This window comes from Cavia porcellus, unplaced genomic scaffold (assembly GCF_034190915.1).
Source record: "Cavia porcellus strain 051 isolate PalLab524CR breed Dunkin Hartley unplaced genomic scaffold, mCavPor4.1 scaffold_10, whole genome shotgun sequence".
NCBI lineage: Eukaryota > Metazoa > Chordata > Mammalia > Rodentia > Caviidae > Cavia > Cavia porcellus.
In genome coordinates, this window is record NW_026947493.1 from 51,781,252 (window position 1) to 51,801,087 (window position 19,836).

The window sequence follows — 19,836 nt, forward strand, 5'->3', positions numbered from 1 at the left end:
AATATGGAGAGCCAATTTTTCCAGTACCATTTATTAAAAAGATTACCTTTCTTCCAGTGAAAGTATTTGGCACTTTTATTAAAGATAAGGGGGGCTGGGGATTTAGCTCAGCGGCATAAAGCGCCTGCCTTGCAAGCAGGCAGTTGTGAGTTCGATCCCTGGTACTGATGAAAAGGTAAAAGATGGGGGAAAAAAAAAAAAAGATAAGGTGGCTGAGTGTGTTTCTAGTTGTAGTTGTATCTTCTAATCTATTCCATTGATCTTCAGCTCTATTTTTTTTCCAGCACCTTGGTGATTTTGTTACAGTAGCTTTGTAGTATAACTTCATCAGGAATTGTGATGCTTCATGCCTTGCCTTTGTTGCTCAGAATTGCCTTTGGTATTCTAGGTCTTTTCTGGTTCCAGATGAATTTTAGGAATGATTTCTCTAGGTTTGTGAGGGGGATTTATGATCGGGCATACATTAAATCTGTATACCAATTTTGGGAAAATGGCCATTTTCATAAAGTTTGTTCTTCCTATCCATGAACAAGGAATATCTTTCTGTTTTCTGAGATCCTTTTCAATTTCTTTAGGATATTATAATTTTCCCTGAAAAGGTCTTTTACTTCTTTTGTTAGATTAATTTCTAAGTATTTCATTTCTTTGGATGCTAGCGTGAAGGGTGTGGCTTCTTTTCTTTCTCTCTGGGTGAATTTGTTGTTTATGTATAGGAATGCTATTGATTTTTGATTGTTGACTTTGTATCCAGCTACATTACAGAATGTATTTATTATCCCTAGGAGTCTTTCAATGGAGATTTTGGGGGGTCCTCCATGTAAATATCATGTCTCCTGCAAATAATTACAATTTAACTTCTTCTTTTCCTATCCTTACTCCATTTGTTTCTCTATCTTGTCTAATTTCTGTGGCTAGTATTTCCAGCACTGTATTGAATAGGAGTGGTGATAATGGACATTCTTGTCTTGTTCTTGATTTTAGAGTGTAAGTTTTCAGATTTGGATCATTTACTGTGATGCTGGCTGTTGGTTTGTCATAGATGTCCTTTATCATATTGAGGTAAAGACCATCTATTCAAATTTTCTGTAAGGTTCTTACCATGAATAAGTGTTGAATCTTATCAAAAGATTTTTTTCTGCATCTGTAGAAATTATCATGTGATTTTTATTTAGGGTTTTATTGATATAGTGGATTACATTTATTGATATGTGTATGTTGAACCATCCCTACATTCCTGGGGTGAATACAATTTGGCCATGGTGTATAATCTTCTTGATGATTTGCTACATTCTGTTTGCCAATATTTTATTGAGAATCTTTGCATCTATGTGCATTAGGGAGATTGTCCTGTAGTTCTCTTTTTTGATGGTCTCTCGGTGGTTTTGGTATTAGAGTAGTACTTGTTTCCAGGAATGAGTTAGGGAGAATTGCTTCCCTTTCAATTTCAGTGAAGAGCTGAGGAGTGTAAGCATTAAGTCTTCTTTGAATTTCTTGTAAAATTCTGCAGTGAATCCATCTGGACATGGGCTTTTCTTTGTTGATAAAGCTTTAATTACATTTTCAATTTCATTAATTGAAATTGGATTATTCAGCAGTTTTACATGCTTTTGACCCTGCTTTGGTAATTCATATGTTTCTAGGAATGTGTTTATTTCTTCTGTGTTATCAAACCTCTGAAAGTAGAGGTTTTTGAAATAAGTATTGATGATCTTCTGTATTCCACAAGGTTTGTAATGAATTCACTCCTTTTCATTTCTTTTTGCAAGAATTTGGGGTTTTTCTTTCCTTTTCAAAATAAGATTGGCTAGGGCTTATCAATTTTATGTATTCTTTCAAAGAATCAACTCTTTGATTCATTGATTCTTTGGATTTTTTTTTTAGTCTCTGTTGTGTTGATTTCTGCTCTGATTTTTATAATTTCCTCTCTTATTTTGGCTTTGGGCTTGACTTGCTCTTCTTTTTCTAGCTGTTTGAGTTGTAGCATCAGGTTATTTATTTGTATTCGTTCTGTTTCCCTGATGTGGGAACTCAGTGCAATAAATTTTGCTCTGAGGGCGGCTTTCATTGCATCCCACAGATTCTGTTAAGTTGTATCTGTATTTTCATTTCCTTGTAGGTATTGTTTAATTTCTTCTTTAATTTCCTCTGTGACCCACTGATTACTCAAGAGTGTGTTATTCAGTTTACAAGTGTTTGTGGGATTTTTGCAGTATCTTTTATCATTAATTTCTAATTTCAAAGTGCTATGATCCGATAACATGCAAGGGATGATTTCAACTTCTTTGCATTTGTTTAAATATGTTCTGTGAGCTAATAGATGATCTATTTTAGAGAATGACCCATGTACTGCTGAGAAGAATGTGTATTTTGAAGTTGGGTGGAACATTCTGTATATGTCTATCAAGTCCATTTGTTCACAGGTGTGTGAACATGCTGGTCACACAGTTCTGTTATTTCTTTGCTCATTTTCTGTCTGGTTGATCTGTCCCTTGATGCCAATGGTGTGTTAAGGTCTCCTGTTACAATTGTGTTACTGATAATTTGGTTTTTCATTTCTGTTAATAGTTGTTTTATATAAGTGGGTGCTCTGGAATTTGGTGCATATATATTTAAGATAGTTATCTCTTTTTCTTGGAGTTTTCCCCTAAGGAATATGTAGTGACCTCCTTTGTCCTTTCTGATCATTGTTGGTTTAAAGTTCACGTTGTGTGCAAACAGAATGGCTACTCCTGCTTCTTTTGGATTCCTGTTGCATGAAATATTGTTTTCTATCCTTTGACTTTCAGTCTGTGAGTATCCTTTTGGGTTAGATGGGTTTCCTGTAAACAGCCTATGGTTGGATTTTGCCTCTTGATTCATTCTGCCAGTCTGTTTCTTTTGATTGGTGCATTGAGACCATTTACATTAATGGTTATAACTGTTATATGCTGGTTTATTGTTGACATGTTATCTTTCTACTGTTGCATCTTTATCTTTCTGTTCTGTTTAATTATCTGCTTTGCTTAGTGGCTTTTCCTTTGTGCATCTAAACTGTCTCTCAATATTTTTAGTAGGGTTGGCTTGGTGTTCATGAAGTTCTTTAGCTGTTCTTTGTAATGGAAGTATCGTACTTCACCATCGATTTTGAATGATAGTTTTTCAGGGTACAGCAGTCTAGGTTGGAAATCATTTTGCTTTAGGATCTGGAATACTTCACTCCATGTTCTTCTTGACTTTATTGTTTGTGCTGAGAAGTCTGCTGTGATTAAGTTTTCTTTTATATGTGATCTGTCTTTTCTCTCTGACAGCTTTTAATAATCTACTCTTGTGTTGGATTTCTGGGATGGTGATTATTATATGTCTGGGTGTAGTTTTATTTTGGTTATGGCCATTTGGAGTTCTGTATGCTTCACTGATCTGTGTGTCAGTTTCCATTCTCATGTTTGGGAAATTTTCAGTTATTGCTTCTCTTGATATCATTTGTGTTGTCACTTTATTTTTCTTTTATACTTATCAATCTTACGTTGTTTTTTTTTTTCTTTGCATCATCTTGTAGCTGTTGAAATGTAATTTCTTGATTCCTTGTTATTTTTAACAGATCTTTCCTTTCCTGTTCACTAGCTGTAATCTTGTCTTTGAGGTCTGAAGGTCTATCTTCACTTCATTGAGCCTTTTTTGCCAACTTTCAATGGAATCTTTGATTTTTTGTATATCTCTTTGTTTCATGCATTCTGTTTGCTTCTTATATTGTTCATAAGGTTTTCATTTTTTTTTGCATTGTTCCTCTAATTTTTTAACTATGTCTTCTTTAGATGTGTTCACCATTTCTATCATTATAGTTTTCATTCATTCTTTTACTTGGGAGATTATCTGATCTGAGTTTTTTATAGCTTCCCAGAGCTGTTTCTTTACTTCAATTGCTATCATTTCTGGAATTTTAGATTTATGGCTTACATTTTGTTCTATGTCCATGTCTCCTAGTCTTGCTTGGGATGCACTCAAGTTTTGAGATTACATTTTGCTCTTTCATTTTGTCATTTTCCTATATTCCTTTAGGGAAGCTGAATGCAAGGTCTCAGTTGTATCTTGGGTTAAAAATATCTATGCCTATTGCAAAGAGTTTCCCCATTTGAGTGGAGATCCTTATACAGACCTTACCAGCTGGGTCCAGCCACACGGGATTGCCAGGCAGGGCCTTATGAATCTTGGAACGAAGCACCAAACTTCTCTAGAAATCACTTTACACAATTTTGGCTTGCAGGCCAAAAGCAGGCAGCTTCAGTCAGCTAGGGAGTGACTAGGTGGCACCTGGATAGGCCCAAAGGGACCTCCTAGTGTATCCTCTGGTGATTGCGAGACTTGGGGGGTGTCTTACCAGTCTCCAAGTGAAGTGCCAAAGCTTCCATGGGGTAGAGAGCTCTGCTCACACTTCTAGCTTTCCAGGCAGAATATGGACAGATTGAGAGTCCTTGGGCAGGGCTCAAATAGGCCCAGGAGGATCTCCCTGTGTAACCTCCAGTGATATGTCTGGGCAGGGTCTTACCAGTCTCCAAGACTCTCTGTTTGAATTTTAGCTTCTGAAATACTCTTTATAGGGTCTGTAGTAATACTGTCTGAATTACAATCCTAACTTGTTTCTTTTTCAACTACATAACCTTGAGAAAATTCTTTAATCAACCTGTACTGCCATTTCAGTTTATCAAACAGAGTAGTTTGTACTGTCATTGTTTCATTGTCTGTTCATTGTTTTTTTATGCTTTGATTTTGTAACTGGAATAACTACCTCTAAGATAGTAATATGTAATTTATCAACTAGTGATTTCTTTGTGTTTTTTTAATTCTGTATCCTTTCTATCCCCTTTTTTTGTTTTCCTTATTTCCCTAAATAAACAAGGTAATTCTCACCTAATAAAGTTTTTTAAAGATTGTGATAGTCTAAGAGATAGATATGAGTAATTCATGGCTTCTTGTCATCCATGCCCTTCTCTAATATCATCTATATTATTCAATTGTCTATTCTAAAGACTGAGGTGGTGTACTTCATAAAGAGAAAAAGATGTACTTAGCTTATGGTTCTGAAAGTTCTTTACATGTTTCTGGCATTGGTTCAGATCCCATGAGACTTCTGGTTTGTATATTATTTATTTCCCTCATAACTGGGACAAAATTCTCAACAGCTGCAACTTAAAAAAAGGGAGTTTTATTTGGCTCACATTTAAGAAGCTTCAACCTTTGTATGGTCAATGGCATGGCAGAAGGACCTGGACAGAGGAAATTGCTCACTCAGAAAGCACAGAGGTAAAAGGAAGATCCGGAAAGGGAGATAGACCCTTCCAAGCATTGCACCTTGTGATCCGGACCTTCCAAACAGAACCCAGCTCCTAACATCAAGTCATCAATATCCCCACAAAATTCAATCACTTTTAAAATGTCCCACTTGGGGGAATGTGAGGGTCTTGGAGATTAAGAACATATACTGGAAAGACAAATCACATAACAAACAAATTCAGAGCCAGGGTTGAATAAAGGTGCAGTCTTCTATAATACTCCTCTCACATGATCTAACTGGGGTCCCAAAAGAGCTATTATATTGCTCCCTATTGATAGCAGTACCCCCAATGACTTCTCATCCTTTAGTTGCAGATGTTGGGAATTTTGCCCCAGTGACAAGGAAAGTACCCATTATTGTGGTGTCACCACCAGATGTCTCACAAGATCTGAACCAATGCCAGAAACTTTCCAGATTCTGAACCAATGCCTGAAACTATAAGCTAAATACATCTTTTTCTCTTTATGAAGTTCACAACCTCAGTCTTTCACTATGGAAATAGACAATTGAATAATATAGATGATATTAAAGAAGGGCATGGATGCTAAGAAGCCATGGATCATTGATATCCATCCCTCAGACTATCAGAATCTTAAAAAAAACTTTATTAGGTGAGAATTATCATCTACATAAGAAATGGTAGTACAGTTTGATTAAGGAATTTTCTCATTGATATATAGTTGAAACTGAAGCAAGTTAGGATTGTAATTCAGACAATATTACTTTAGATACTAGAAAGATCCTTTCAGAAATTAAAATTCAAACAGAGAAATCCATTCCATTGACATAGGAAAGAGAATAAGTAGAAGAACAAACCATATATGCACATACAAAACAGAATATAATGTTAAAAATATAAAGCCATTGAGTTAAAAGTTGGTTACTGACATGGCTGGGAAAATGGAGCTCTGTTTCTTAATCTTTGCTTACTGAGGCTAAGGAATGTGAATTTGGCTAAGCAAGAATTTAGCCATTCCTTTAAACAAGATAAAAATGATGATCAAAGTCTTGGTTTCTAAATTTTTCTGTGAAAGTGTGTAGCAAAGTCTGGAGTGGTGTGACACAAAAGACATGGAGATCTGTTTTAGTAGCTGCACATGCTGCTGTGAAGATCTCACCAAGAAGAAAGGTCATGAAAAGGATAGGCAGTATCTACAGATAAGAATTCTCAGTACCTTTTGACAGACTCAATGTCAGCAACCTCTTCAAGGTTTTTAGTAGAGATACTTAGCTCAAATATGTACAATGAAAATTTCTACAAGCGATGTATTGCGAGATTTCTCATTGTTATTCTGTGGAACTTAAAACAGGACTTAATTAGTTTATTAAATGAATGGATGACTGTTATGTATTAAATAGACACCATGTAACCCAAAAAACAAAACTGTAAAAGTATGTTGGGTTTTATACCATTAAAATATTCTCAGATTTCAGACAACTGGAGAACACGGAAACTCAAGATCTGACTATTTTGATATTTGCCAGTTAAATTCTCCCCCTCTGCTTCTCCCTCTTCCTCTCCTTCTCTCTATTCTTGTCCCCCTTCCTCTGCCCATCCCTCTCCCTCATCTGTGAATCTCTTCCAGTGTTGACTGTCTTAAACTTGTTTTAAACATACCTGCACCATTTTTCTTGTATATTGCTAGATTTTCCAGATTTTCAGCTTGCTCTCTCTTTTTTACACTGATAAAGACTGACTTTAGACTTTAGATTAGACTTTCATTATCAAGTGCTGTTAAAGTAATAAAATTTTCTCATATTAGCTCAAAGGAAAGAAAGAGCTAAGACAGAGACAAGCAGAGAGAGAAAAAGATAAGGACAAAGAGAGGCAGAGTGAGAGGATGATGAGAGGGAAATGAAAAAGTGAAGAGAGAGAGACAGAGTCAAGGTATTGCCATTGTCTAAATAAATAGATAGCTGGTAAGTAGGGAAGATATTATAAAGTCTATTTTTTTTAAAAAAAAGTAGGCTTGGGGCTAGGGGTTTAGCTCAGCCGCATAAACACCTGCCTTGCAAGCAGGCGGTCGTGAGTTCGATCCCCGGTACCGATAAAAATGAAAAAGACAAAAAAAAAAAAAAAAAAAAAAAAAAAAAAAAGTAGGCTGACAGAAACACACTACTTGGAAAGCTGACACAAGTATGTAGGGCAATATACTTAATTTCTAGTCTTTGACAATAGGTAGTCCTTGATGAATCCAAAATATTAGACAACAAAACAGCCTCAGAAAGTTTTGGTAGCTTGTATAGTTTCAGATATATCATGTATGGTTTTAGATAAGACTCCAAATCCAGTAGTTTCTGACTCTAAAACTTCCACTTCATTCCTGTCGCTGCAAGATAGCACTAAGAAAAACAGGAAGCTAAAATCAGAATGGCTGGTTGTTTAGTTGGAAGTCATGAAGGCCAGGCTATAATGGACTGGATGTCAGTAATTGTAGTCACCAAATTTTCCTGATTTTTACCACCATTCCAACCCTGCGTCTACTTCACACTAGCATAGCATATAGTTGCTCCAGAAAAGGTGAAATATTTCTTGTGATTAAACATTCTGAAACTTATACTGTTTCTTTCTAGTCTTTATTAACAGAGCTCTTCTTCAAAATGCCGCATGCCTTATGACAGAGGTCTCAGTTATCAAATTTTAGTTGGAGACTTGTGGAAGAAAGCTGAAAGAAATTGTGAAGTTATAGTCGTCAGTTACTTAATTAGTTAGTTGCTTTATTCCAGGGAGCAGATGGCCTATTCATGCTACAAAGATAATGAAAATTTAATGGAAAAGAGAAATAATAAACAAGAGAGAGAAAATAATGCCAATGAGGGAACTAGGAAGAAATAAGAGGGTAGAAATAAAACAACCACTGAAAAAATAGTAAAGACATATACCTTGTGAACTAACAAGAAAGAACAGATATGGTCAAGTAAGAATAATTTCACTGAACATTACATTCTAAATAAAGGACAAATGATGATGTCTTTTCTATGAATAAGGAATGAAGCAAGAAGTCATGCTTGAGAAATTCTGACCTTTGAAAAGAAGTTATCTTCTAGATTCCCTCTAACAAATAGGGTTATATTGACATTGATACTCTAATAATATTAATTTATACATTTATAGCATGAAGAAATATATTGTAGAGTAGAACATAATGTTCAGTCATCTGCATGATTCATAGATTCTGTCACACAACTATTCACATACTAGTTGCTTAACAAACTGTTTTATTTAAAAATCAATTAATGAAAAAATGAATATTGTCTGATTTCATTTAACAAATTCCAAATTCATATTTAGAAAGTATGCGTATTGTGCACCTATTTGGACAATTATTTGACAATTTTTTTTAAAAACTACTTTTACATTTGTATGTTGGCTATAATGTACAGTATTCATAACAAAATTTTTGAATAATCAGGAGTGCTCAAATTCTGTGATACATTACAAGGAAAGGAAGAATGATTCTGCTAAGAAATGTAACTTTTGAGAAAAATTCTCCAATTCGTTTTCATCAAAAGGAAAAGCTTATTGATAAGCACATCTAAATTTGAAGATTGGTTATTTTTCAGAGGTTATTTGGGGTCATAATTGTAAATCTCATTACAGAGCTCGAAGGAGGTCTCTTTCATTATTGTGGGGCTGAGGGCCATATCCCTGAAGCTAATTGCAAGGTAGAGCTGCAGAGTTCTAATTGTTTGCCATCAAAATAGCTGTGTAAGCTTGATTAACAGTGTTCAGCAACATTCATAATAGTCCAAGCCTGGCCCTGCATAAAATAGAAACTGGGAAAAAAATCAATAAGATTTAATAAGATCAGGAACAATCACTTACAATAGTACATCAATCACACAAAGTAATAGGTGCAGGATTTGATAGGGTCTTGAACTGCCTGAGAGATTCATAACCAGTACTCGTTAATGATTTGTTCATTTGCATTTTATCAATCCAGCTTCAGCTGACAAGCAAAGGAGCAAGAACAAAATATGTTGACTTAAACTCATCAGCTTTGCAATTAAAAAAATAACATATAATAGCAACGTTTCATCACATGGAAATGTGCTGTTATTACAAAGACCTGTGCTGTTAGACTTGCAGAAGAGCTGGGCTTGCCCTGTCCCTGTGGTTTCCAGGAAGCCTCTAAAGTTGGGAAGAATGAACACGTGAATGTACATTTTCCATCTACCTCTCACAGATCTCCATTGCATAATAATATATAATGCAAAACATGCACAGTTCATTATTTCTATCTCTTTAAAATAAATGAGGCTTCTGGCTTTGCCTGAGACAAAATCCCTATCAAATACTAAAACAATCATAATGAGATAGATTTCTGGTGATTATTGCTTATCATTATATCTTATTTCAGTTGATGTTATGACTTTATAAAGTAATCATGCTGTATTTACTATCTTTATTAAAACATATTTTTTGAAGAAAGGTAAATGGATAAAATAAAATTGTGTAAACAAGTTTCTGATTCTAAATAAATGATAGTCAGTTAAATGAAAAAATAATCCCCCTATAAACATCAGAGGCATAATGAAAAGCCTGAGCTATTTGCAAGAAATTCATGTGGATTCCTGCTTAGAAAATTTCATATGAGTTTTCTATGGAAAGAATTATGTGAGTGGTGGGATGCAGAGTACATTGTCAGAAACCAGCGGTGGTACCATCCAAAATGTGGATTAATTAGTCTCTGTCCAAAACTGCAGTAAATAATGTACTCCTTCAGAGAAAAACATTATGATTCAGGTCTTTGTAGATGATGTTTAAATAGCTGATTTCTATACAAGATGCTTTAATTCAATCAAAGTACAGGTAAAATCCCATTACGATAGCCTCCATGGGGCCTGTAAATTGTTTTGTTGTGGCAGAATTTGGTTAAAATGAATAAATACGTTTATCACATTCTCAGTATGTTGTACATACTAGAAAGACAGACTTGATGCCCAGTCTGTTTTTCTATTGAATTAACACATGAAAAGAAATGCTTTTAATGGAAAGGAAAACATTTCCACCAACCTTTTCCTAAATTCTGAATAACTTCAATACTGTTTTGGTGTGAAGATAATTGTTTTTTTTATTTTTTATTTCCATTTTAGAGATAAAATTGATTAGGCTGCCCAGAATATTGATATCTCAAAGAATGAAGAAAATAAAAGATAGTTATTAATTGTTATTTTGACAAAAATAACTGTAAAGAACTCAATTATATGCAACTTAATTTGCTTTCTTTACAAAACAAACCAACCAGAGTAAACTGCTTTAACTGTGTTGACTTTTCTAAGACCATTAAACAAAGAAGATTAGTAAATTTACCAAGAATCAATTCATAGTATGCCAATTTTACCTAAAAGCAAATTGATAAATGTTCAATCTACTGAAAAATCAATTCACATTAAGTTTTGGCATACAATGATTTGTTTTTGGTGAACTGGTTGATTTCAAATATAGAAATATTGATTGTATGGGAGTCACTGTTACCACTTTTATTGGAATATGAGAACAGTTTTATTATTCTGAGAATTCTTACTTTCATTTACTGAAAAACATTTTTAGCCACGACATCAAAAGTGCCTGGCAAACACATAGAGTAGTAAACATGCATTCAAAGATTCTGACATTGTAGCAGAAGTAATGTATATTTCATAACTACTCTAATAAACATATCAACCATACAATCTCAGAGTTCAGAAGGAGATTTGATTAACTACAGGTATGTAGAGAGTCCACTTAATTTATTGTCTTCATATCATGACTTTCTTGAGAGTGGAAAATGGGCTACTAATGGTCACTTTGGAATAAAATGAGTACACAAGGAATGTTGAAGCAAATCAGAATATGAGGTCATTTAGTTACAAAAGAAGTATAAAGTAAGAGTTATTGAGAAAAAGGATGATGAAAATGGTGCTGTTTGAGTTGAAATGTTGGATGTATAGTTTCTCATTTCAAATAAAGATCAGTTTCCTGGAAGCACAAGCATAACAATGGCACAGACTCCGAATATCCCTCTGCAAAACACTGAAAGTGGTGTTGTGGTCCAATGCGGTAGACACTGGGTATATGTTTTTGTATGTGGAAAAATGGATGCTGTTAAAGGTACTTTACAAGGAAATAGCAAAAGAGAGAAGATACATGGTATAGAGTAGTTGGTACTTTTTTCTCTAGAAACAGAGACTTAGGTTTGCATCCTGGATTCTGTGTAATCAATTGTTTAACTTTGTGAAGGTGCTCCATCTTTCTTTCTTCATAATCTGTGAAATATTTAAATTACTTATCATGGCCTTTGGTACACAGTAACCACTCAGTACTGGTTAGTTACTGTTAATAATTTAAAAGAGTACTAAGTGCTAGGGAATCATTAAAAGGATTTATTTCAAATCTTATGTATCTAACTATGATAAATTGTTAACTGATATACTTTATAATAATAAGTGATATTACTTGAGGAATACAATCTCTATAAAGATAAAAACATACTTTAATAACATTCTTGAAAAATGTATCAAGCAGGCAGTACTGAACCAAAAAAAAAAAAAAAGTTAGAAAAACTTACGGCGGACATTTACTTCAGTGACCCCTAGTCAAGTCAACTGAGGTTTACACCTGTTTGTGCTCTTTTGCCCATTGATTTTAGGTTTTCCTGTGTGACTAAATTGAATTAACTTTCTCAATAGGACATGATAAAGCATAATACAAGTGGATGATTAGTAAACATTGTGTGTAAAAACTTGACTTCTTGTAATAGAACTCGATTTCCCACCTTTGAGGAAAATCTGGAAAGACTACTGGGACAGAGAAAGAAAGGTCTAGTCTGGCTCCAAAGTTCTGTCATCCCACAGACAGAAGTGAGATGAAGCATTTTGTGCTGCTCAAAATCAGCAGAATCCATATGGAAAACAGACAAGCTCTCAAACTCAAGTTCTGTCAATGTTGCAGAATCATTTACAAATCAAATGTTTATTATTTTAAACCATTAGGTTCTAAGCCAGTGTCTTATATAGCAATGTTTCAAGAGCATTTTATGATGCAACTACTATCTTGAGAAGATCAGATAGGTATTCCTTTAGAAAAGGAAAAAAAAATTTGAAGCTGAGAATATCTGCCATTTGTTACTTTTCAAAAACAAAAGGAAACTCAGAGGGTAGGCAATGCTTAGTTGAAACAACTCCAGTGAGCAAAACTGGGTCCTACATCAAGAGCAAGAGATGTATATACATTGAAGATTTGAAAACTATTATGGAGTACTGACTGCTCTTTGTCCCCCATTCCCTCCATTTCTAAATGCAAGTTTTGTATTCCTAAAGGCTGAAATGTATTTTAATTAAATGACGGTATACAATTTATCTCTGGTTTACAACTGCTCAGTTTGAGAGGATTTGTCCCTAAGCATTCTCAGACAAACTGATTAAAATGCTAAGGTCCTGTTCTTTTTTTTTTTTTTTTTTTTTTTTTTGTCTTTTTCATTTTTATCGGTACCAGAGATTGAACTCATGACTGCCTGCTTGCAAGGCAGGCGCTTATGCCGCTGAGCTAAATCCCCAGCCCCTCAGGTCCTGTTCTTTGAGCCAAAGTTTGTTACCAAAATTTGCGGAGATTTTATATCCTTTAGAAAATGATGACTAAATGCAATTTGTTTGTAGGAGAAAAATCAATTACTAGGAGGTATAGGCGTAACTTTAACTTTGTTGCATCTGCCTTTCAAATGGAATGTCTTCTCTTAGTCATGCACTTATATTTTCCTCCTTTCTTTTCACTCTGGATTTAACCATGTAACTCTAGCTTGACCAGGTTGGGCTAAAGAGACAATAACAAGTGTGACGTAAATGACAGCTTGATAAGTGCACGTGGGGATATTTTTTTGTATGCTCTTTCTTGATACCCAGTTATAAAGTTGTAAGGAGATCTATGAAAAAGGCCACACAAAGATCAAAAGTGTGTGCTTAGCTGTTTTGCACACCTAAGCTGAATTGCTAGTTAAATAAACTATTTTGTACAATTTTGCAGTAATAGAAATCAGCTGTAGCAGAAATAAGCCATTTTCTTGAACCCTTGCTTTAACTGTATGGTTGTGACAAAAACATGATTATAGTTTGAAGATACTAAGTTTTAGGTTAATATATTATGGATTGAAAACATAATAAAAACTAACACTTCTGGGCTGGAGATATAGCTCAATGGCACAGTATCTGCCTGGCAGGAATGAGGTCCTGAGTTCCATCCATGGTACCAAAAACAGAACAAAACAAACAAACAAAAACTCCTAACAATTTATGCTAGAAATCATTCAAAAAGCATATTGAAAAAATATGTAATGTGATATTTTTTCACTATTATTTGTGGGGATATAAGAGAAGCAAATGATGAGGTTGACTACAAGAAGACTACAAGACATTTAATTGGTATTAGTGGAGTCATAGCTTAGTTACGTGTCACAAAGGAAAAGAATGGATTTACAGAATTGGGATGAGAAAAAAAATGACTTTTCTAATATAAAAATATTTCATGTGACTTTTTATTTATTCTGGGAACTTAAAAAGCAGCCACTTCTCACAGTTGAGCACCAGCAAGCCTTGAAAAGACAGCCATGAAAAACTGTCATTTAGATATACACCTTTCATGTTCTTTCCTTTCTGCTTGTATTCTGTGGTTTCTGTCCAAAGCTGTGCATAGTAGGCAGAATAATGCCTCCCATAAAGACACCTCTATCCAAATTCTTTTAACCTGTTGTCTGTGTCGTGTTACATAACAAAAAGTTTGCATATTTAATTAAGGTTATGAACTTTAAATAGGGAGACCCACATTATCTACTTGGGCCTAGTCTAATTATGTGGATCCTTAAATGCAAATAAATAATATCCAGGTGAAGTCAGAGAGGTGGGGAGAAAATGGAAAGAAAGCATTTGCAGTAGAAAAGGAAGACAGATTCCAAACTTTGACGGTTTTGGTTCACTTCAGCTTGTTTGACATGTACAGGGTCTGTGCAAGGATCAGGAAGTGGTTTCCAAGGTGACAGAGACAATACTGAGCTGCTATCCAGGCCCCAGGAAACATAGACTTAGTCCTACAACTGTAAAGAAATGAAGTCTGACAACAGTACACATAAATTAGGAAGGAGATTCCTCTCCACAAGCTCCAGAAAGCAGACAGACAGTGATTTTTGTCTTCTGAGAACTGGAACAGAAAAACTAGCTGAATCAGTGTTACCAGCCTTCTAACCCATGGTAATGGTAAGACAGTAAGTAGAGACTCTTTTAAGCCACTGAATTTTCTTGTAATTTTTTGATGGCAGTAATAGAAACCTCATATGATCTATCCTCCAGATTCTGTTATTTGTTCCTGGCTTATTCTGGACACAATTTATGCATCACCTCAGAAGCTGTTGGCCTTATCTGTTTCTTATTTCATTCACTAATGTAGCGACCAGTTCTGCAAAGACCCTGATAAACAGAATTATCTTGACATTCCACAGATGTCATGTTGTCATGCTGGTTCACAATATTGAAAACATTATTTCAATTGGGCTAGTTGAATAAGGTTTGGGGAATATACCTGTTTCCCTAGCAAATTACATTTATATCACAGGATAAAACATTAAATCATGAATAAACAAATCAAATTTTAGGAGTTTGAAGGTGTAAAACATCTTATGACCTTTCTTTTATCTTTTTCTTTTCTTTTTATTCTTTTTATAGTTGACAATTGTCATTAAGAGATCGATCTTCACTGGTGCTCTTTCTATTTTAAAGACAATCTATATTTTTCTTGGAATTACTCATCTAATCTACTTGTTGGAAGGAAAAGAAGACAACTACATTCAAACTAAATGGGGTAAGGGCAATCTCACTTGTCATAGGGGACTTAAGACAACCTAATTTTACTACTAGTAACTCTGTTGAGTGGTGATTAAAGTATGGACTCAGTAACAGTAAGGAAAAAGTCCTTTTGGGATGGTTCATATCATTTCTCATTTTATCTCTAGTATCCATGACCACTGTAATTTATTTTTCTTTTTTTCTTATTTTTTAGAATAAACTTTCTACTTTTGCCTTTGTAGAAATTGCATTTGACTATCATCTGAACTGACCATATAATGGTCTGCCCTTGTGACTCTGCCCATTCATAAAAGTTGAGGCTCCTGTGATAGCTGTAATGGAAGACATGAGAAAGCTGAAGATTGTAAGGAATGTACTGCACTGGTCACTTTTAAACCACTTCGGATATTCTAGGTTTTATGCATCTCATTCTAGCCACTGTTTGTTACCAACTCAGCACAATTTTATACATCATCCAGATGATTTTGTTTACTTCAAATTTATTGTACCCATTTTTACCTCTTTTTTTTCTAATAAATTTACTAATAAATTTTAGAGTATGGGATAAGACAGAATCCACTCAATTCTTATGCTTTTGCATCTTGGAACTAAAAGAAAGCTAATATTCTTTTAAAAATGAAAGATGTTACATACTAAAAATACTATTAGCATCAAAAGACACTGCTGAAATTCATTCTGTTTCTTCTCAGAATACCTTAGATTTATGTAAACAATAATCAACAGAGTTGGATCTCTTGAAAATGTATAATTTTATGCAAAATTACTAAAATTAACTTTTTTCTTAACCTACTAAGCATAAATTGTTGACATGACATCCCTTTACCTTCAAATATTTACGTTACAAATTTCTATGAACACAGAAATTCTCTTATATTCACAGTACAACCTTTAAAATTAGAAAATAAACATTGGTATATTACTCTGTCAACATACACCTGATTCTTTTTTGCCACAGACCTGTATATCAAGTTTTTTTGTAGAATTTGAGCACAATCCGGGATTACATATTATTCTGTGATCATTTATTTTATTTTTGTCAACCTAGAATACTTAAATTTCCCCCACTGCCATAATTTAAATATGTTCAAATATTATAAATCAGTTATTTTCCAAAATTCTTTCCAACTTATTTTCAATGACTGTTTCCTCAGGATTGAATAAATTAAAGTTATTCACTCATGTGTGACATAGAATGTCCTATCTGATTGCAACAGTGTTTTTTTGGCATTTTAATTGCTATATTAACTTTGGTCACTTGATTAATATGATATCTCCCTTATGTCTTTATTACATAGATATCTGTTTTAACCCATCTTAAACTGATAAATATCTAAGGGAAAAGTTAATATTTAGAAACGAAACCTTTTTGACAAGTTTTAGCACATTCTTTGGATTGAACTTGTTGCTAAGCTTTTCAAAGGATGATATTTTATCCTTTGGATATTTCTAATTCCATGCTTCTTACAACACATATTAGTTAGCAATCTAACATATGGAAAAACATTCTATTTTTAATGTATGTGTTTTTGTATCAGCTTGACCTCTGAATTCCTTTTTTTTTCCTAGTGAGTTATAATCCATTAGTATCCTAATGTATTTTATTGTTTCACTTATTCAATTTTGTAAGGGAGTTCCCTTTCAGGCTGACTTCTCTATCTTTTTGGCATGTCTCATAATTCTTTTAGCACTTAAAATATTTTTAAGAGTGTTTCAGTCTTATAACGTACAATCCCTGACTAAGACCTTCTCTCCATTAAGTTGCTATTTTGTGTTACTCCAACAATAAATTTTTCCTTCTGGTAAAAGACGTTACCTAGGAAGTAAGACCAAAGTGCTAGGTGATAGCTTTGTTAAAATTTTCACTGTTTCAAGGCATCTCTCTGTCTTATTCTTGGTTTTTGTTCTCTTTCTCTTTCTTTGTCTTTCTGTCTCTCTCTCTCTGTCTCTCTATCTCTCTCTCCTCTTCCACCACCCTTCTCTTCATACATATTATATTCATATTTGAATTTGCCTAATTATCTGCATTGAAAACTATGAATCACTCTATTATCTGCAGTTCCAATTCAATAATACTTGGTTATTCTAGCTTTCTCCCTTTTTTTGTAACTTTGAGATACCTATCTCCCATTCTTGTCAATATACTAATTTATTTTTATTCGCCTTATATGTGTTAGATTGTTCCTGAACACTTTTGTTTCTTCCCTTTCATATGACTACTGTCTCAATTTCTTGGACAAGTTTCTTGGTCTCTACTAAGATGTGCTATTTTTATATAATGGAGTATTACTCAACTATAAAGAGGGATAAAATTGAGGCTTTTGTAATTAAATGAATGCAACTTGATACCATATTCGTAAGTGAAATAAATCAATGTAGATGCTATATTATCTCCCTAGTCTAAAAAATTTTTGAAGAGTAACAAGATCCAAAATGTACAATAAATATTGTGAAAATGAAAATGCCCTGCGATTTTTAATTCTTTTTTGTAGTGCTACTAAACACAAATGATGGTCATTTTTTGTGTTTGTAAACTATGTACAGACTTTTTATTTAGAAAGTAAATATCCTAGCATTTCTATCTGCTAGTTGAGTAGTCAGTGTTAAATATTAACATTTTTTCTCAAATGTTATACTAATTTCAGAAAGAAAAGTGAGCAATGTCAGCCATCAAGTAAGTTTTTCTATAGAAACAACTTCAGGCTAGAAAATCTTAACTAATTTCAAAATAAGATTAAATGTTGCTCAAAGTAGAAAAATATTTCCAGATACTACAAATTTTGTATCAATGCTTGCATAGGACTAAGGTTCTGTCAATAGTTACTTCCTGTCTCTAAATATAATGCAGATTTCATAAAATATAAATGGCAGCTATGTATCTGTTGACCATAATATTCCCTTTTAGGCTTCTTCATTTTTTTCCTCTTTACACTAAGCCTTCTGGATAAAATCACACAATGTTACCAGCCTAGATGTAAATCTCAGAAGAAATTTGTAAAGAACCTGTCATTTCCTGATTCACTAGATACCTCTTAAACATGAAAAATCAGCCTAGCACTATGTCTCTATGCTGATAATTTTAAACTCCTTTGGTATCACAATTCAAATCTACATATATTCTCACACAAAGGATTTTTAAAAATTACTTAATAAGTTGTCACTATTTTATCATGTACAGTATTCCAGAAGTGTTCAATGTCTGCAAACATTGCATTAACCAGGTTACCTATGTGAATTTTAGAAGTTTTTATCATACTAAATGTGTACATCATTTACACAATGTATAAAGGATACACCTGTTTTTTAATTTCAATGTTTTGATGATTAATCCCGCAGCTGTCTTACAGATTATTGTTTTTATTGACACAGACTTATTATAAAAAATCATTTTCACCATTTTTATGTAATCAATCTGTCAAAGATTTCTTTCAGAAAATTAACACACAAATGTAATATTTAATAAATAAATAAAATTTAAAACATACAAATGTAATATTTAATGCACTTCTAAAACATTTAAAAGATATAGCAGAGTGACACTTTTTGTGCTGAATTTAATAGAGGATGCTAACCCTCAGTGTGGAAGACTGCCTCTTCTGATGCATTATACAATTACATTGATGGATGGTTAATTGAGTTAGTGTGGCAGACCATATGTTTACCCATGACCTGAGTGACATGGGTCAGGTTATGGCTTTGCATCTTTAACCTATGAATATTTGTTGTTTTAGAAAATATTTTTTAGAAATTCAAATTTCTGGTTTAAAAATGCCCATAATAAAATATATTTCTAACTTTATCAGCAATTTACACACAATTATTTTGTTACCAAAAGGTTTGAGATTTTGTGTATTTTACAGTTTGAAGCCATTGATAAATGTAATAGAACACTTGTAGATAAATAATGGAATTATCTCAATTCATGTGTATTCAGAGATTAACAAGAACTTCACTGGAATTTTCATCAAGTCATGTATATATAAATATTTAAATATCTTTTAATTTTCTAGTTTATTGAGAAAGAATATTCACCCAGGACTAGTCCCCACCCGAATTGTAGGTTTGGTAAAGTTTATCTTTGGTATTTCCAACTTTGCACTGTTTCCCGTGTCCAATCTGGATTCTCTGTGATGAGAGTGTGTTTGTTATCACCTTTTGCTAATTTATTCTACTATCTCTGCTACTAGATGAGAACATTTTTAGTTTCCATGAATACAAAGAGTTAAATTGCATCTTCTATGAAACTGGTATAGACAGTGATATTAAAGCCCCCTTTGGACCTCAGGAGATGTCTGCAGTGAAGAAGACTAACCAAGAGCTTACACATGTGTTAGAGTTGTAACTCTTCTAAGCCCAGAGCATTCCTTACAGTACAGCTCAATGGCTTCCTTTAGTACACAGTGTGTTTACTATCTATATCATGGTTTTGTGAAGTTTAATTAAAAACTACTTATTGCATGAAGTACAGTTAACTAAGAATTCAATTAATAATTATAATTGTTATTATTCTCTGAACATAACACACAAAGTATATTGGGGTAACAACAGCAATAACAGTGACAATTGTAATAAAAAAAACCCACCATTCCACTGAGCAATTAGTTTGATGAAACAATATGCATTGTTTGATTAATTTTTATGACAATTGTATGCTGTAACAAAATGAAAGACTCTAAAGATCCATTACCTTGTTTAAGATC